Source organism: Moschus berezovskii, chromosome 10, assembly GCF_049115385.1.
Source record: "Moschus berezovskii isolate FMDL1 chromosome 10, NW_MosBer_1.0, whole genome shotgun sequence".
Classification (NCBI taxonomy): domain Eukaryota; kingdom Metazoa; phylum Chordata; class Mammalia; order Artiodactyla; family Moschidae; genus Moschus; species Moschus berezovskii.
In genome coordinates, this window is record NC_142469.1 from 78514983 (window position 1) to 78535708 (window position 20726).

The 20726-nt window shown below is 40.5% G+C and overlaps 1 protein-coding gene across 12 annotated transcripts in view; it reads left to right on the top strand.

Moving 5' to 3' along the window:
- EYA4 (EYA transcriptional coactivator and phosphatase 4) overlaps positions 1 to 20726 on the top strand; it is a 383860-nt gene that overhangs the window by 27270 nt on the left and 335864 nt on the right. For 4 of the 12 annotated variants that reach the window (XM_055432868.2, XM_055432875.2, XM_055432879.2 and 1 more), the window contains exons 1-2: positions 12269 to 13436; positions 14232 to 14361. The exons of 1 other annotated variant lie outside the window; for it this stretch is intronic. The gene's annotated coding sequence lies outside the window, so the exon portion shown is untranslated. Of the gene's footprint in view, positions 1 to 2305; positions 2382 to 12266; positions 13437 to 14231; positions 14362 to 20726 lie in introns of those variants that run through there. 7 more of the 12 variants (XM_055432876.2, XM_055432881.2, XM_055432873.2 and 4 more) reach the window with 5 other exon arrangements.

Consider the following 20726-nt stretch of genomic DNA (forward strand, 5'->3'; position numbering starts at 1 on the left):
AGGGAAAACTATTATAATTAGGTTTTTTTCTGAAGAAACTGTTCCAAGTTCTGGTGAGACTATCACAAAGTACTTTGTTACATTTTTTACATTCTTTAGAAATTAACTCAGAATATAAGACAAATGGTGATTCTACCTTTGCTTAGAATTATGATTCATCTGCACATGGAATGAGATTATGGTTTTGATAATTTCTTCCATTAAAAAGTTGCTACCATTGGATTTGGCAAAGTTCAAACAAAAGGCAAAATGCAGTTGAGTTTTGTATGTATTCATTCATCATTTTATAAGATAATTGGAATGCTTCAGTTTCCTCACAAGAAAATTCTAGAAGTCTGTTAGTTGAGGTCCATCAAGTCAAGAAGTTATGAAGAATCATTTAGAAATTTTAAAATAAGGAACGAGTCTTTGTAAGAAAAGGCTTAATAAAAGTTGGAATGTTGGGATGATTTTTTGTTTGCTAGACAATCTCAAATATCAGGTTACGTATAAATTTTTAAAGCAAGAAGAAAACTATAGACATTCATTTTCTAACTGGTATACAGTCTTTGAAACCACAAGTACTGAGATGAATAACCCTTTATTAGTTTTAATGTGAAAAAAATTATTCATCGCTACTTTAACAGAAATGCTAATGGCATTAAAATAACAGATACGTTGTTTAATGATTTGAGGGATCTAAAGGAAGTACATACTGGAAAAATGAAGAGACAAAACATTGTAATTTATGTATGATCAAGACTGGCACCGAAGACACAATTTGTAGACTCTATAACAAGAAGTAACGTGAAGCTAGGAGTTAATCTAGCTAGTTACTTATGGTATACAGACCACTGATGACCATGAGAAGCTGTTTCATATAAGCACACACTTCAAAGTTACAGAGAAATGAAAAGGGAACTAAAGCAAGTTGTTGTTTGTTTTGAAATACAACCCTCAATGAGGCATTGTTTGCACATCGAACTAAATGCATAAACAATGCTGTTGTGGGTTTAATTTGTGAAATAAGTGTGAGCCTTGATGAGCTGTGATGTTTGCTATTTAGAAATAGACAAGTTTTAATTTTCCATATTCATCTGAGGATTGACACAAAATATGTAGACTCCCCAAATTAACTTAAAGTTTGAGGTTTTGCTCAACAAGAATTTAAATGATAGCATAAGAGTAATTGTTTTATGAAAAAGTATCCCATAAACATATTTTTAAATGCTTTGATTTTAAAAACACGAATGGAATACTTTCAGTTTACAATGGGTACCTAAATCCATGCTTGGTTGTGTCCTCAGTCTACATGGCAGTCCTGGTGTGTTGTACCTGCATTGTTGTTCATTTTTATTTTTTTTTACTTTTCATTTTGTATTAGGGTATAGCCGATTAACAATGTATTTTTATTTTTTTTTACTTTTCATTTTGTATTAGGGTATAGCCGATTAACAATGTAATAGTTTCAGGTAACAGTGAAAGGACTCAGCCATACACAGACATACACATAGACATAGACATAGATTAGACACAGACAGACATTCTCCCCCAAACTCCCCTCCCATCCAGGCTACCACATAACATTGAGCAGAATTCCATGTTCTATACAGTAAGTCCTTGTTGGTTACCCATTTTAAATATTATACTTCATTTTTAGTTTGACAGTCTTTTTAAGTTAAACATCACAGTGTTGCGTTCAAACTGTATTAGCATTGTTTTGAGAAAAGTAAATGGGCTTCTGTGGTGGCTCAGAGGTTAAAGCATCTGCCTCCAATGCAGGAGACCCGGGTTCGATCCCTGGGTCGGGAAGATCCCCTGGAGAAGGAAATGGTAACCCACTCCAGTATTCTTGCTGGAGAATCCCATGGACGGAGAAGCCTGGTAGGCTACAGTCCACGGGGTTGCAAAGAGTCGGACACGACTGAGCAACTTTCCTTACTTTACTTAACATAATATTAGCATTGATAAAATATTCACCTTATCAAACATAAGTATCTTTGAATTTTGATAATAAGAATAAAGCTGTAAATGTAAGACCTGCTTTCTTTAAAAGTAATTAATATAAAACTTAAAAAGCAATGTTATATACATACGTGTGACAGTCATGGTTTATTCTTATTGCCATTTATAACTTGCCTTTGAATTGACATCCAGTTTCTATAGGGAGTGTTAGTAAAATAAGCAAATTCATGTGCGCTTGATTCCTGAAATCTGATAACCATGGTAAATGGATCTCATTCATTCTCCCTTTGTAATAATATTCTGAATTCTATACAACAGGAAACCTATACTAAAGAATTGTTTTATTGGTTTTCAATTTTAGCCTGGCTGTCTACTGTCATGGAGCTGCAAAAGTGTTGGACCTGACTTAGCAACTAAAGAGCAACAGCAACAATAAGGTGCTGCAAAGAATAAATTAAAAAAAAAAAACAGTAAGAAAAAAAGGAGGGCATAATAAGGATGAGTCTTGACATTTCTGTTACTTCTTAATTAGTTGCATATTTTAATAGAAAATTATATTTAGAGTTCCTATTAAAATTTGCCATCCTCAGTTATAATATGCACAATGTGATGTGCTCAGAAACTTCAACCAGCATGAGAAGAGTTGAGAAACCTGTATTCTACTTATTTTTCCCCAACAATTAATGAGCAAATCACTGAAATTCTCTGCAATTAGTGTTCTGCAGCTATCAATGAGAAGTTTGAGGCAGATTACAATCAAACCTATTTACGCCTTATAAAATCAGTTATTCTTTGACAATGATTATCTTGATTATCTTACTGTTATTGAAAAAAGAAAATAAATGTTTATCTGAAGTTCTTTGGTGGGTTGCTGACAACGGTTGAGTAAGCAAGTTAGAAAAACAGTGGAAGGAATGACTCAGGAATGAATGATATATTTTAAAAATGCAAGATTCCTGAAACTCTAACCCTGGATACACTTTGATTTTGTTGTCATTCAGTCACTCAGTTGTGTTAGACTCTTTGTAGCCCCATGGACTGCAGCATGACAGGCTTCCCTGTCCTTCACTTTCTCCTGGAGTTTGCTCAGACTCATGTCCATTAAGCCAGTGATGCCATCCAACCATCTCATTCTCCATTGCCCCCTTCTCCTCCTGCCCTCAGTCTTTCCCAGCATCAGGGCATTTTCCAATAAGTCGGTTCTTCACATCAGGTGGCCAAAGTATTGGAGCTTCAGCTTCAGCATCAGTTCTTCCAATGAATAATCAGGTTGATTTCCTTTAGGATTGATGGATTTGATCTCCTTTCTGTCCAAGGGATTTTCAAGAGTCTTCTCCAGCTACAATATATATATATATTAAGACACAAGTAAGCTTAACACTGAGAATAGGCCAGTGGAAGGAGTCACTACATCTATTTAGTAGACTGTTGTTGAGGATTAGTATGTGACATAACACACTGTCTTTACTGTGAAGACAAGCCTTAGTGTCATCAAAATTATAGGATATTTATACTTTCATGGCACTGAGAATTGTATAACTGATCAAGTTTCTCTTTTTGACTCACTGCTAAAAAGTTTAGAACCACATTTGGGATATACCTGTTGGCAAGGGTGTAAGCTAGGGGCTCTTCCAGTGACTCAGATGATAAAGAGTCTGCCTGCGATACGGAGACCCAAGTTTGATCCCTGGATCAGGAAGATCCCCTGGAGAAGAAAATGGCAACCCACTCCAGTATTCTTGCCTGGAGAATCCCATGGATGGAGGAGCCTGGTAGGCTGCAGTCCATGGGGTCACTAAGACTGAGCGACTTCACTTTCATGTTTCACTTTCATGCACTGGAGAAGGAAATGGCAACCCACTCCAGTGTTCTTGCTTGGAGAATCCCAGGGACAGGGGAGCCTGGTGGGCTGCCGTCTATGGGGTCGCACAGAGTCAGCCACGACTGAAGCAACTTAGCAGCAGGAGCAGCAGCATAGAGTAAATGAAGCCCAGACTAAGTGAGCATTAACAGAAACTACAAAGGAGGAGGGAAAGTCAAGCTCATCTTGGAAGTGGAAACAAACAGGGACTGAGCAAGGGATTGGCTGAATAGGGCTAGGAGTTGTTGTTTAGTCACTAGGTTGTGTCTGACTCTTTGCAACCCCTGGATAGCACACCAGGCTTTCCTGTCCTTCACGGTCTCCCAGAGTTTGCTCAAACTCATGTCCATTGAGTCAGTGATGCCATCCAACATCTCATCCTCTGTCGCCCTCTTCTCCTCTTGCCCTCAATCTTTCCTAGCATGCCCTATTTTCTCCTCTAGACTGAAACTTCCTGGAGGACAGGGACTCTGCCTGGTTCATCTCTGTCTATCCTTAGATTGACTGAGTGTTTATGAAGGCTAAGAACAGATGCTGAGAATATCCACATTTAAGTGGCCAGAGGGGATTCAAGGAAAGGATAAAAAAAGAGTGATCAGAGAGGTGGAGGTGACTGAACAGCCAACAAAAGCCAAGGGAGAAGAAAGTTCTAATGAAAAGCTTGTCAGTGGGGACAATCACCAAACAACAGGTTCTAAAATAGGAAAACTGAGGAAAGCATTTGACAGTGAAAGAAGAGCATTTTAGAATTTGATAACCTGAAACCCAAGATGAAAGCTAAGCAATGCCACTGGTCCCTTGAATTTCCTGAGTGGCCTTAGTTCTGGTATTTATGAACATTGCTTTTAACAATAAGACCAATTTGGGAAAAAATTAAGTATTTATGGTCTATTTTTTCATTCAAAATTAAAATTGCTTCTTTGGTGGCTCCTAAGATGGGCTCAATAAAGGACAGAAATGGTATGGACCTAACAGAAGCAGAAGATATTAAGAAGAGATGGCAAGAATACACAGAAGAACTGTACAAAAAAGATCTTCATGACGAAGATAATCACCATGGCGTGATCACTCACCTGGAACCAGACATCTTGGAATGTGAAGTCAAGTGGGCCTTAGAAAGCATCACTACGAACAAAGCTAGTGGAGGTGATGGAATTCCTATTGAGCTATTTCAAATCCTGAAAGATGATGCTGTGAAAGTGCTGCACTCAATATGCCAGAAAATTTGGAAAACTCAGCAATGGCCACAGGACTGGAAAAGGTCAGTCTTCATTCCAATCCCAAAGAAAGGCAATGCCAAAGAATGCTCAAACTACCACACAATTGCACTCATCTCACACGCTAGTAAAGTCATGCTCAAAATTCTCCAGGCTAGGCTTCAGCAATATGTGAATCGTGAACTTCCAGATGTTCAAGCAGGTTTTAGAAAAGGCAGAGGCACCAGAGATCAAATTGCCAACATCTGCTGGATTATGGAGAAAGCAAGAGAGTTCCAGAAAAACATCTATTTCTGCTTCATTGACTATGCCAAGGCCTTTGACTGTGTGGATCACAATAAACTGTGGAAAATTCTGAAAGAGATGGGAATACCAGACCACCTGACCTGCCTCTTGAGAAACCTGTATGCAGGTCAGGAAGCAACAGTTAGAACTGGACATGGAACAACAGACTGGTTCCAAATAGGAAAAGGAGTATGTAAAGGTTATATATTGTCACCCTGCTTATTTAACTTATATGCAGAGTACATCATAAGGAACGCTGGGCTGGAAGAAGCACAAGCTGGAATCAAGATTTCCGGGAGAAATATCAATAACCTCAGATATGCAGATGACACCACCCTTATGGCAGAAAGTGAAGAGGAACTCAAAGGCCTCTTGATGAAAGTGAAAGAGGAGAGTGAAAAGGTTGGCTTGAAGCTCAACATTCAGAAAACAAAGATCATGGCATCTGGTCCCATCACTTCTTGGGAAATAGATGGGGAAACAGTGGAAACCGTGTCAGACTTTATATTTTTGGGCTCCAAAATCACTGCGGATGCTGATTGCAGCCATGAAATTAAAAGACACTTACTCCTTGGAAGGAAAGTTATGACCAGCCTAGATAGTATATTAAAAAGCAGAGACATTACTTTGCCAACCAAGGTCCGTCTAGTCAAGGCTATGGTTTTTCCCGTGGTCATGTATAGATGTGAGAGTTGGACTGTGAAGAAAGCTGATCGCTGAAGAATTGATGCTTTTGAACTGTGATGTTGGAGAAGACTCTTAAGAGTCCCTTGGACTGCAAGGAGATCCAACCAGTCCATTCTAGAGGAGATCAATCCTGGGTATTCATTGGAAGGACTGATGCTAAAGCTGAAACTCCAATACTTTGGCCATCTCATGCGACGAGTTGACTCACTGGAAAAGACTCTGATGCTGGGAGCGATTGGGGGTAGGAGAAGACGGGGACGACAGAGAATGAGGTGGCTGGATGGCATCACCGACTCGATGGACATGAGTTTGAGTGAACTCCGGGAGTTGGTGATGGACAGGGAGGCCTGGCGTGCTGTGGTTCATGGGGTCGCTAAGAGTCAGACACGACTGAGCGACTGAACTGAACTGAACTGAACTGATGCAGACGAAAGGTCAGTTCTTTTAAGTTGGACTGCCTTTTATTTGAAGGGAAAGGACTTCCCAGTTGGTGCTAGTTGTAAAGAATCCACCTATCAATGCAGGAGATGTAAAGTAATCTGGGCTCGATCCCTGGGTCAGGAAGATCTCCTGGAGGAGGGCATGGCAACCCATTCCAGTTTTCTTGCCTGGAGAATCCCTTGGACAGAGGAGCCTGTCTGGCTACAGTCCATAGGTGCACAAAGAGTCAGACATGACTGAAGAAACTAAACATGCACACACAAGAAGAAGGCTACAGGGTTTACAGAACTCAAAAATTCAGATGAGGCAGAATAGAGAAGCACCAGAATAAAGGCCTCCCTAAGGTGCACTACTCATTTCATCTTCAAATAAAGGTTTGTGGGCTCGTCTTTTCATTTCAGAAGGGGTGGCTCTGGCTCCCTTGAAGTTAAAAACAAGCCAGCAGGGGCACTGTGGCTAAATCAGTTCATTTGGTTCAGTGCAATAGTAGTGAACCCTTATTATTTCCGCAGAACTACATAGGCACTGAGAAAGGCAATTATTCTGAATCCTTTCCCTCCTGCCTTTTTCTAACTCAGCCCTCCCTCATCTGTAGACATAAAGCTTCCTGTCTCAGTGGGTTGTCCTCAGGCTCACCTCCTGAGCCATATGCCCCAATCTCTGTTTTTTTAAACCCATAGGCTGCTTTGGAAATTCTATCATGAAGCTGGGATGGTTCATCACAGGTCCTGAACCATAGGATACACAAAGAACACTTTATCCCTGCTAATTTGGAATAGTAAAATGCAGAATACAAAAGAGGGAATTGGTTTGGGCTTAGGGAGTATATCAAATTTCCCAAAGGGGATCCTACAAGAGTTAGATTAAAATACACAAATTAAACTTACAGGAGGAAAGTCTTCATCACACTGAATGTCCTCTGCTATAATGAAGTCAGGTGATGAACTGGAGTATGTGTTCATTCTTCATTTAAGCACCTAATTTTATAATTTTAGCAACTGTTTATCAAGTTCTAGATAGACGGTACTGTTCATGGAAAAGAAAGGAAGATGCAAGATTCTTCTCCTGATGAGCAGGAAAGAACCTAGAGGAGGGGGAATGCTGATGATGACAGAAGAGGCAGATGTGGAACCCAGCTTGGGGAGGCAGCTATGATAAAGAAATGAAAGAATAGATGGGAAGACATTGCTGATGCAAGATAACCTCGCCCTCTTGATTTAGTGTTTATGAAATGAAAGAAAGCGAGGTGAAGAAGCATTAACAAAGGTGGTGACAAAATTCATTCAAGAAGAGAAGCTGGTGGGAGAAGCTGGGGAGAGTCTCTGAGCTGATGCATTCACCTTGGAGTGTGTCTGGCTTGAGATGTCAACATGACCTACAGTGAGGCTTCCTGTGCATTCTAAGTTGCTTCAATCCTGTCTGACCCTGAAACCCTGTGGACTGTAGCCCACCAGGCTCCTCTGTCCATAGGATTCCCCAGGCAAGAGTCCTGGAGTGGGTTGCCGTTTCCTTCTCGAGGGGATCTTCCCAACCCAGGGATAGAACCCATATCTCTTATGACTCCTGCATTGGCAGGCGGGTTCTTTATCACTAGTGCCACCTGGGAGTGAGACTTCCCAGACTTCTGAAAAGGAGATTAGTAAAGGGATGGGGGTAAAAATCAAAGTTCTAGGCTTTACCATGAATTTGAGCAAACTCCGGGAGATAGTGAAGGACAGGGAAGCCTGGCGTGTTGCTGTTCATGGGATCACAGAGAGCTGAACACAACTTAGTGACTGAACAACGGCAAGTAGGTGCACTCAGTCCTGACCAATATTGCTGAGAGGGTTGGTGGAAGAATAAATAAGACGAACATAACAGTCATTTTAATCGGTGTTGGAGTTGGTGCTGAGAATATATACCAAAAATTGAAAAACATTGTATGAATAGTTTCTAAATGTGCTATAAAATATAGTGGAAGGAATGGACATTATAAAGCTTTCGGTATAGTTTTCAGTGGTGTTATAATAGTTTCACTCAAAAATATTCAGTTCAAATGGATTTCTGCAATTTCACAATCTACCTAACTTTATGATTTTATAAAATGAATGGATACTGGAATTGACTATGCCAAATACATTACTTTAAAATTGTCAAATCAGTTTATTTGCCATCTGTAATCTTCCTCCTTCCACCAATCATTAAATTGTACATTTGGGGACTTTCAGATTGTAATCAGTGGACATTTTTCATAGGCAGATATGTATCATAAGACTATATGATGAAGAGTTGTATGCAAAAAGAGATTGACTGGACATTTCTTATTTTGAGATGTAGGTATTGATAAGCCAATGAAATCAAAAGCACAACGAAGTAATCTTACTCATATTTTGACTTCTACTATAATTTAAAACTGGGTTTTTGAAGTACTAGATAAGAAATGAGGCTTGTTTGATAAAAGAAACAATGTGTTAGGTGAAATTGAAGAAAAAAACATTACACTAAGTTTGTCAGAATATGGAAATAGCAGAGCTGGTGGGAATTAGCTGGGAAATCAGAACATAATGCCACAGGAGAAAAAATAAATGTAGGATTCATTCTGCTATGTTAATGAGACCACACCTGTAATAACTCATTCAGTGTGGGATTCGTCTAATGAAAATGAACATCTAGGAAACTGGAAATAGTTCAGAGACAAGCAATAAGAATGATTAAGGGCTTGGAGAGACTGAACTGAAACCAGATTAAAAGGCCTTGCATTTGTTTAATGTGGCTAACAGATGACTAAAAGTGGGCATGATATCTGTTTATAAACATCTGAAGGTTGGGCGTAAACATGAAAGATAGAGTAGGATTGCATAATATGGTACTAAAAGGATTTGACTTGAGAAAAACTTTCAAGAGAGAAAAGTAAATATAATGAAGTTGTCTCCCAGAAAGTGTGCGTTTCCTTTTCTTTAGAGACTCAGCCAAGAATGAGGAAGTTTAGCAGAAAGCCCAGCACAAGAGAATGACCCAACAAGTCTCCTGCAGATCCGATTTCCTCACTTTCACAAACCAGTAGAAAACCTTTTTAAGCTTGATCTGTTTGTACAAAATTACTCAGAAAGTGTGTTTATTTATAGATTTTAGAAAACCAGGAGCACAGAACTTTAGACTTCTGGGCAATCATGTTTTATCTTTATTTGTTCTGTTATTGGCAAAGTAGTAGAGAAAACAGTGTTAAATCCAGTTCACGATTGTTGTTGTTTAGTCTCTAAGTCTTACTGGTCTCTTTTGAGACCCCACGGACTGTAGCCCACCAGCCTCCTCTGTCCATGGGATTTTCCAGGCAAGAATACTGGAGAGGGTCGCCATTTCCTTCTCCAGGGGATCTTCCTGACCCAGGGAAAGAACCTGTGTCTCCTGCATTGGCAGGCAGATTCTTTACCACTGAGCCACCGGGAAAGTTCACTCTCCCAAAACTCAAAGGATTTGGCTTAGAATGTGCGAGACAATGACCAAATGACTTTATTTTTTAAGAATTGTGTATACTTCTAGCTAGACTTTAAATGTACCCCAAATGAGTAATTTAAGAGATCTATTCTGGGATTATTTCTACAAGCATCCAGTCTTCTGTCTTCTTTTTTGGCGAATGTAGTATTGAAAGCAAGCAAGACCCTGTAGGGCCCTCTGAAGTACAAATCCTTTCTATGTCCCCTGTTTCTTGTTTGTGGGAATTAGGCTTCATTCAGTCTCCTAAGAATTTTTCCTGAATTCCAAACCATGACCCTTCGCCTTGTTTGGCTCTGGAATAAACCTTTCTCTAATTCAAACTCTGATGTTTCAGTTAGTTTGGTGTCTGGCACATGAACTTGTGTTCAGTAAATGTCTTATTCCATTTTCTAGCATAATGTTTGTCCTTACTAAAGTGATGGAATGGTTTCCTCTTAAGGTTACTTTTAAATTAAAGTTTTGGACTATTAGCTCTTAGAGGGCTTTGCTTTTTTAATTTGACTTACACGCAAACCAATGCCAGAACAATGTCATACACACTTTAAAAATAAATAATAGATGATAACTGCAGGAAGGTTGGCTAAAGGACTTTCTAATAAGTGAATCTTTTATTTCTACCAGTTTTCACTATAAAGTCATCTTTATTTTTCTCCCCCTACGACAAATGTCTTCTTTCAGATGAAGTTATACATTCAAGGATATTCTGATTTCCTGATTCATGTCATATCAAACCTTCTAGTGTTTCTGAATCACTTCCGGACTTTTCCAGCAGATTTCAGACTTCAAAATTTTCCTCCCTGCATGTTATTTCAGGCTGTTTGAGCTTCTCCCCAATGATCTATCTTCCTCTCCTCATTGCCTTGTAGAACTTTGTTGGGTGCAGTACCAGACTGCACCAATAGATGCTGCCACTTCAGCTGGAAAGTTTCTTTTTCAGTGGCCAAGCTTTAAGATTGTTGAGGGGCAATTTGGAAGGTAACTGCTATTATCTTCCTTGAAAGTAATTTGGTTTTTAATTGTGTGTTTATAAACTGTTTGCATTTTACAAGTAGGATATTAAGAAAAATAATAAAAATTAAACTAATTTTCAAAGGACACTTCAATTTCAGATACTTCAAGTATATATCAGGCATGGAAATAATTTACTAATACAATAATTTTAAATGTAATAGCTAAAAAAATTTGGACTCAACATTTCTCTACAGTGATGGAAAAGGAAGGCTAGAAAATGTGTTTTGGAAAGCCCAAGGGACACAAGGAGTGTAACTCTTTAAACCTGTGTTTCTCAAACTGGTGTGTCAGATAATTTTAGGTGGTACAAGATAATTTTTATTTCTGTAAAAATGACTCATTTGCAAGGTCATTCTCTATCCATGGCAAATTATATTGATTTTCCATCTATGATAATGAAAAAAGTTCCCTTTATCATATATAATAAAAACAGCTTAAAGAATAATATTGTCAACAGTATTAAAGGTGAAATGGCACTAATTATAAAAGTTATATTTAGTAGAAATGCTGGAAATAATGCCTCGTCTAAACATGCAATACACTTTTGCCTATACAACTTTAAAATTCTTAACTCTCTTGTGCTCAACTTATTTCAAAGGCGGACTGAAAGCGTGAGATTTTATATTACTCCTGATGGCACCAATGTAATACATATAAATGAATTTGAAAGTACTAATAAGAAGTTAACTAATAGTGTGGTATAATTCTAGTTTTTGTTGAGGGAGGGTAACAAACGTATTCTTATGTGGATTATAAAAAATTATGTGGGAGCAAAGTAACTTGAAAGCAAGATCAGTATTGCTGAAAATATGATTTTAGGAGTGAGTAAAGCAACATGCTGAAAACCTGTATCTGTGTGAACATGCTGGACTAAAGTATGAATTTTTATTTTATCCAAATTATGCATCTTTTCTCTTATATTTAGAGGTCAAACTAACACATAATGTTTCATACAAAAATGAAATGTAAAAATCTGTGGCCTTAGGAGAAGAGTAGTACATTCAGCCTTGTACTTAATTTTTGCATGATAATTACTATAGTTGCTGAGCATTCCTAGACAGTGAATGGTTGACAAAACATTTAAATTGCATATTTTGCCTGTAGCATATAAACTGTACCAAAATAATTACTATTTTTCCTCACTACTACCACTACTAATAATAGCATGACAGTGGCTAGGAGTGGCCTTTGCGGTTACACAGAGGCTGGTTTGAAACTTAGGTCTGCCATTTATTAGGAAGTTGCTAAAAATTCTGAGCCCTTATTTCCTCACCTGTACAATGAGGAAATTAAGACTTGCAAAGTTAATTGAATCTACCCATGGATAGTTTCCTCTTAAGTGTATAGGAGCTGGCATCCTCTTCAGGCCAAAATGTGCTCTTATTTAGATCATGGTTCAAATCCCCTTTGAGCCAAACCCACTGCCAAAAGCCCTTCTACCTTGAGAACCAGAAAAGGAAACAAGCCTGGCAGTGCCTAAGCCCTCCAAAATAAATCTGCAGGAAAGAACACCCAGTGAGTGATGAGTGCAGCAATGAGTACATTTATCAGTTTAAATTTACAGCTTCACTGTTCTCATAATTATTGTACATAATTCCCCACTGATCAAAAAATAAGTTGATTGCTTTTGAACTCGACAGTGTCCATGTCCATTGCTTAAGACTCAGGTGAAGCAGAGGGTGAAATTTTTTCCTGAACTTGTGCAAAATATAATTCGGTTGATAATATATTGAAACTAAATTTTCTTTGGGTGTCATTCCTACCAGTTTACTTGTAAGCTCTGGGGTCATGGCTCAGGCAGTTTGAAGGGCTGCTTGTTGAATAATAGGCTTTGTGTTTATAGAGACTACTGGATTTATCTTTGGGAACATTCTTTGGGTTTCTTTTGGCCTCAGTTTCCTTATCTCTTATACAGGATTAAATAACCACCATAGAGATGAGAAAATTATATGAACTCACATGTACCATAAGTGACCAGTGCAATGACTGCCACTCAGTAAATTCTCAACAAATCAAAACACTTTTAATCAATGTGACAACTAAAGATGTTCCTAACCTTGACAATAGGTTTTACTGAAGAGGTGATGAAATGGATGCAAAATTTATGTACTGTTGCTTGTCAACTTTGCTCAGATCTCGGGTTGTGATCTCCACATGGGTGCATATAGAATATTCGATCCTACGTGGGTGTATCTTGCATGCGCAGAAGGCTTACGCAGGAAATGTCGCTTCAGCAATGTGCCTCGGGAAGCTCTGACGCTGTCTTGGAAGTCGGTCGTAGCAGCCTGACCTTTGGGCGTCTGGGAGGGATGCCTACCTGCGCCCAGCGCTGGACGGGGGCCCAGGCCCTTTCCAGCACAGCCTATCCCCACGCTGCTCACTCCTCGCGCCTCGCATACATCTTCACGGAAAGGAGTATTTCCTCCCTTCAGAGAAAGTTCCCCAGTCCGACGTGGGGTGTTTTGTACTTTACGTAGTTCCAAGTAGGCGAAGTTCCTTCTCTCTTCTCCCCGGGGGTAAGTGGAAAGGAGTCCCGCGGGGCGCCCAAATTCGTCCACACCGGGGATCGGGTAGAGAACCGAGTCAGAGACAGCTGCGGTGGGAGGGTTGCTGCCGGGCAGAAGCAGGTGGGCACAGACTACGGGTCTCCGGTCCGGGGAGGGGACTGCGACCGCGGGTCCCTCCCCTCCGCCCGGAGGTGGCTGCGGCCGGCGCCCGGCCAGCGGGGGCGGGGTGGGGGCGGCGCGGAGGGCGCGGAGGTTCCCGCGGCGCCACCGGGGACGCCCGGGGCCCCCGAGTGGTGCCCACGCGGGATCGCGAGCGATGACAACGGACCGTCGCCCGAGGCCTAATAAAAACGAGTCGCTTTCCCGCGTGCCGCCGCCCCGCCACAGCCTGACCCCGGGGGGTGGTGGTGCCCCCGGCGGCCTCCAGGGGCCGGGGCGCCGGCGTCCCCCGCCCCCACCCGGCGCGCAAGTGCTAGGCTGCCCGCCGTGCGGCGCACGCTCCGCCGCTCCCGGCTTCCGCGCAAAACTTCCAGCCTGGCCGCGGGAAGCGGTCGCTCCCGCTTCGGAGCGGGAGACAGCCTGCAGAAAAGCCTGGCCGTGAGGACCGCGGTGGCTGGTCGCGCGCTCTCTGTTTCTTTTCGTCTCCTTTTTTTTTTCCTGTCGCCATCGGGAGTTTTGGCTCCTCGCCTTTCCTCCTCCCCCTCGCAGCCGCTTCTCCCCCCGCCCCGTCTCTCCCCCACTGGTGTACGCTATTTGTTGGAGGTGGGGGGGTGGTGGCCGAAGGGGATGTCCTCTTTTCACCAGAGGCACAGCGTGAAGGCGAAACTTCAACACTAGAAGGAAAGAGAATAAATACGTAAATACGGACGCTCAGATCTGTTGCTGGGGGAGACACTTGGACTTTGGGATCCTGAGACGGTCCGGGCGGCAGGAGGTGAGTGCCTCTTCTTCCGACCCTCTGTCCCGGGGCCCGCGTTTCAGGGATCCCGCGAACTCTCCCGGGAGAGTGCGCGCGGCTGCGCCGGGAGCGAGGAGCGATGCGCGCTCTGCGGGAAGGTGTGTGGGCGCCGGGGTCCCCGCGGTCGCTGCGTTGCCGAGTACCCCCAGCCAAGGGGCCCGGGCAGCTCGGAGTGCCTTGGTGTGTTCTGCCCTGGAGGACGCCCTGGAGCCCCGAGGGTCCCTGCAGAGCCTTTTTGTGCCTGCACTCTATTCCCGCCTCTCAGAGGTGCGCGCCCCTGGGTCTGCCCTGCTTCCTTCTTGTGACATTTGTTACTTTTCCTAGTAGCCCCGAGATGTGCCAGATGCAAGGATGCTGACCCAGGTCCCATAGAGGGCCCCAGGCGCCTGGGGTTTTCGCGGTGCTGGGTGCGTGTGTACGTTTAATGCTTGTGTTCTAAACTCAAGGCACCAACCGGGCTGTTGGGCTGCGGCCGTCCCTCTTTCATAGTTTTTATGTGGCGTGGGCCGAATGTCTCTTGCTGTTTCCCAGGGTCCGTGAAACGAGAGGCGCCTTTTCAGAGGACACGCGTTCATTGGCTCGGGACGCGGATGCCGTGAGGAATCCTAACTTCTCCAAAGGGAGGGACCTGACCCGGGTCGGGGGTAGCAGGTTTTCTCCTTACAAAACCTCTAGTGTCGGGTGGCTGTGGGGCTTGAAAGGGCTCGATGCTTTAGCATCGTTAAGCGAGATTTGGAAATCGTGTGTGTGCTTGTTTTATTTTGCGCCGCACAGCAGCCAGAACTTTCGTTAGTAGCACTTGCAAGATGTCTCTTTCTTTTGTAAACAGTATTCGGAACAGCTTGGAGCAATTAGGGAATTTGCCGACCTAGTGCCACGGCTGAGCGGTGGCGAAACCAGAGAGCAGGGTTTAATTTTTGTGATCCCTTTCCTAGTTGGGGTGGCAGCGTCTCCCCTCTCCACCACCTCTCTTTCTCCTGCCCTTGAAAGCTGACGGGGTTTGTGTTAGGCGTGAGTGAGTGTGTGGGAGGATGTCGTTTGGAGCGCGTTTCTCTCTCCCCGCCGCCGGCGTCTGTCCTCTGCACTGTCCAGCGGGCAGTCATTCATGAATCCTCATCCGAGGGCAGTGGAGGAAGGTGCAGGTCCCTCGGCCCTTTCTGCCAAGGTGGAGAATAGCGACGGGGCGTGTGTTTTGGTTTCAGAGCAGTTCCACGTGGAGCACCTCCGTGTGCGTGTGTGTTGTGTACTTGATCTGTGAGGAGGTAACCGGAGGCTCGTGTTCAAACCCAGTGGGCCGTTGGCCATTAATTTGCTTTCCTGGCTGTCATTACAGACACTTCCAAAATCTGATACCTAAGAGAACCAACAGGTTAGGTTTCACATTAAGAGCTCATACTTAACAGTTTTCTTTCTCCCTTACCCCTTTTGGCTTGGCACCCTGGGATCAACGTAATTGATGGAGCAGAAACACGTCTTCTCGAATATGGCAATTTTGTTCCTCTTCTCTGCGGCTACTTTTTGCACTCTCGGGCGTCTGTCAGCTTCACTGCGCGCTCCTTCGGGACTTAGATTGGAGTCTTAGGCGCATTTAAGGACCGTGGGTTCCTCTTCCACAGCTCCTGAAGTTTGATTTATACGTCGGTGACTGTTAGACTTAAAAGTTGAGGATGGTATTTTGTCTGTTGCGTTTTTGGTTTTATTTCAAAACCTCCTCCAAGTATATCAAGGATTATACTTGATAACTTTACCCGGGTAGAATTAGTTTGTCTCCCCCCACCTCTTTATTTTTTAAAAATTCTTTCTAGTCATTTTATAGCTGAGGAACGAAAAACTAGGAAGGGGGTTGGGCAGCGAGACAATCCTAAAACAAAATGTTTGATACATAGCAGGGTGTGGTATAACCTTATCCCAAGAAATAGATAGCAATAGTAAGAACAGGGAAACTACTTTGTGTGGAGCTAGGCTGCTGGTATCTGATTTTTATGGTAACGATACCAAACGCAGATATAACTACATTCATTTTTATTGTTATTATAAACCATAAAAATAGTTTGTTCCGCCTCGTTAAAAGTTGTAAGCCATTCAGAGTCAAATCACTTTTTTTTCCCCCCAGAAATGGCTGTAGAAGAGGGTTAAAACCTTTGACAGTTACAGCTTTGAAAGTACCATAATTAGATTATCTGAAAACTGTTTCTTTTCCCCCCTGATTATTAGGGATGTATCCTTGCCTTTCATAATAGGTAAAGGTAGGTTTTCAAGAGATAGTTTTCCTTTGCCAGTTATCTGAAAATAGTACATGTCAACCTAAGATCACCATAATTAGCAGTTGTTTCACAGTTATAACTGAAATTAAAAGATTTACTTGATTATTCATTTTTATGAATAAGTATTATATAGGATATCAGAGACTTAATGTCTCTTTTACACAATAAAAATTTTATATATGCACATATTTAGAGAATATCTAAGTATTATGTTCAAGCTTAAAAATTAAAAAAAGAACAATCCTGAGATTTGTATAAAAGCAATCATTATTTCTATTAAGAAATACAGATACTGCGTTCTGGAGGACTTGTAGAAGCCAGTTGAAAAAAATTATCTTTGGTCAAAGTTTCTTTTTTGAGAGCAGACTGGAGGATCAGTAGTTCTTGATTTTGCTGTAATTTGTTTTTTCTTTCAGAAACCTCTTTGAGTTAAACAAAAAGAAAAATAAGACCCCTATTTCTGAAAGTTTCCTTTTTATTTATATTATGATTTGGGGTGTAAATAAATTTTACATAGCCACGGGAAATAAGGTGTCCAATTTCATGTTTTCAATCTCTGTTGCAAGCTCTAAATGACTGATGCCATGTCTAAAAATACATTTATGTGGCTTGGTATTTCATTTTAAAAAATTTTGTGCACTGAAATGAAATTAGCCTGAAGTTTTAGAAAAGCAGAATGGTAGAAAACCCATGACTGTTATGAAAAGTTAGGATGTTGGAAAATTCAAATTCTAACTCGCAAATTCACTTACTTCACCCGGTGGAAGCACACACTTTTATCCAGAATTTAAGAAGAGGGAAATAATCTTTTTCAAGGTTTAGTGAAGTGTTAAGTAATTTAATAGTGCAAGTATTTAATTTTTCATTATCTTTTTTCCCTCTTTTAGGTAAATGCAGGAACACTGAACATTCAATATAAGCAGGCCCCCCTTTGTAAGAAGTTTATTCACCATAGTTCTGTATTGCAGCTGCTGGTCATATTTCATGGAGCTGTTAAAGCACTTAAAACCTAAAATTAGGTACTGTCTGGTTGTAAATATTTCAGATCACTCATCTAAAAAACAAATAGAAGAGTGTGTTATCAGAAGTAGATGTTCTGAATCCTCTCATTGAAGAGCAGAACAAAACATGTATCAAACACTTTGTTATTTTTTCAGTATATAATATAATCATGACAGTTTCTTTTTCAAGTGGATATTAGTCTTACATATTCTAAACTCTTATAAAGTGTCTCCCTGTAGAGTATCTTAAACTAATTGTATTCAGAAATACCGCTGGGGGATTTTATTACAGCAGTTACTGGGTGAATGCAATCCACACCAAGAGGAATAGGATGACTTTCAGTGTACCTGCTCCTCTCATGAATTTTTCCCGGTGAACTAAAAAATGACATGTTCTTTCAGGCACTCATTCTAGAGATGGGTGAGAGATGCAGTGGTGTATTTAACTGCAGTATGTGTGAGACTGCATTTTGCAGTTAGATGAGTTTTGTTGTGGGGGACACCGAAGATTAAGTTGTACGCAGAGTGAACTTGGCTTCACTTAGTTTGAACTTGAGTGGAAGAAAATAAACAAGAATCACATATTCCCAAGTAGTATAAGCAACTCTGATTGCTTTTAAGAGGTTTGCAGACTTTGTAAACATTACTGTCACCTAATAGTGCTTGTGGCTCTGCACATTAGGATATGCTTTGGTGATATACTGTTTTTCTCTTGAAGTTTGTGATTCTTACCATGTCCCATCCAGGTTTCTACTAGGAGAGTGGTACTGAAAATAAATATCACTACCCTTACTCCCCTAACTCCTTCCCTCTTCCAGAAGAAGAGATGAAACAGATGAATTTAAAAATAGAAACCATTTTAAGTTATCAAAACCACATTTATATGGTGGTTTAAAACAGTTGCAGAGTGTGTACCTCTAAGTCTCACTGTAACCTTTTCTGTCATTGAAAGGTGCTAATTGATCTTAGGGCACTGACATAATAGTATAGTTTGATATTTGAAACCTTTCGGCATTGGTTTGGCCCTTTTCTCACCCTGAGATTTCAGTGCATGGCTGATGAAGAGTAACACTATGTTAAAATGTCAGGAATTCTAATTTTTTTCTCCATGTAAAACATTTTAATACAGCAACTGATATTTTTAAAGCTTTTATATATGTGTAGTAAGTAAATTTATTTTAATGTACTTCTGGGAAAGAAGGACCTATATTATATATTATCATGTTAAGGTTTTTAAATATTTTTTTCACAGGTAAATTTATTTTTAGATTGAAATTTTTAGGCAAAATCTGATTGCTGTGATTACATTTGAATAGGTTCAAAGTGAACTTGCATTAAAGCAATACAGAATAACCATCTTGCAATTTCATATATGAAATATATGTTAAGTAAATGGAGATCTTAAGGTATATATATATTTTTAAATGTCACTTTAGTTTTTGTATAGTTGTAACCGTTCTACCAGTGTGAGTAATTATGATTTTCATTATCAGGCATTATCATAGCCATCACATCATAGCTGACATTTACTATTTACTTTTTTGCAAAAAAATTAAGTTATTTATGTGGATTAGCTTCTCAACTGTGCCATTTTTATTATTCCCATTTTACAGATGAGAAAACTGAGACTCAGTTATACAGTAGAGTGGAGCCAGGGTTTTAGCTGTGCAGTCTAAACCCTGATTCCCTATCCTTAAATGTTGCCCTACACCATTTGCTCCCACCAGTCACACCTGAGTTCATTTTAGGGGGTACCCACACATTTTATTTTTATATTATTAGTTATATATTTATTTCTAGGATTACTGGGAAGATATGTTAGATTTCATACTAAACCTATATTTTCCTAGATAATGTTGTTTAAGGCAAAACCAGAAAAGGATTGAAGAAAAAAAAAATTAAAGCACCTATTTAAGGAAATATATTAAGTGACAGTGAACAAGTGCTAAGTTAAAATACCCAAAATCATGAAGGTTGATGGCAAATGACTACAATTGGGAGAAACTGGTATTCTAGAAGGCTTCCTAAATGCTGAAAACTTCTGTCTAGATCTCTTCAATATTTGACTTACATGTCTTCTTTTCTTTTGTTTTTCGAGCCTTACCTTTAGTCAGATGTTATCAGTTTTACAGTTTTTCTCTTTTTGCCTTAAGCTTGAATGCTCGTTACGAATCTCAGATCTAGATGAGGACTAATAAGGACTGCGTAATGGATTTCTAAAGGCAAGCTGAGATGATAACGGGACTCACTTATATTTCAGAAATACTTTCAACTTACAAAGATATCAGACTTTGCATTTTTAAGGTTTTCCTTAGGTGAACATCCTTGTTCTGCTATTAATAATCTGTTTTATAACTTTAATGTACTTTTCAAGGAAGCAGCAGTTTTTCTTTTGATTTACATATTTAGCTACAGAACCCTTCTTCCAAGTGAAAGCTAACACTAAGCCCACTAGAGAAAAGTCCACTGCCTTCGTGAAGCAGGACGTGCGTGGCCTGCGAATCACTCACCAATCCTGTCTCCGACCATTGGTGCCTCCCCACGTCTCTGTAAGGATCGTGCAGTAAAAAAACGAACCTTCTGACGAAAAGTCAGTTTAGAGTACCTCCTGCAGTCTGTGAGTATGTCATCCACTAAAAAACCAAAACAGAACAACAGGCAACTCTCAAATATGGCAAAATATCTCCCAGTGTAACACAGCTTCAGAAGGTGTGTCGGTTTACTCTAGTGTCACTTGGATATTCTTAGTTAACCTATCTGCAACTTTCAGTTTAGTACTGAGAAAATAAAAAGTAGTCAAAATGTTTCCCACATGGAATTACGGGTCTGAATGAGGCACATAGAATTTGTTCTTGGAAAGGTTTGTTTGATTAGAGCATCTTTTTATTTTTTTTTTTCCTATAAAGACTTGACAGAGACTCATCAGCAGTGGCATAAATTGACTTGACCTTAGATTTTCACATAAATTATGGCTACCGTTTCTGTTATTTTTCCTCCTTCCTTTTTAAAATGAAAGGGACATTTCTTGTGAAAGGCTACGATTAAATCATAAAAATTTACGTTCATATACCATTAA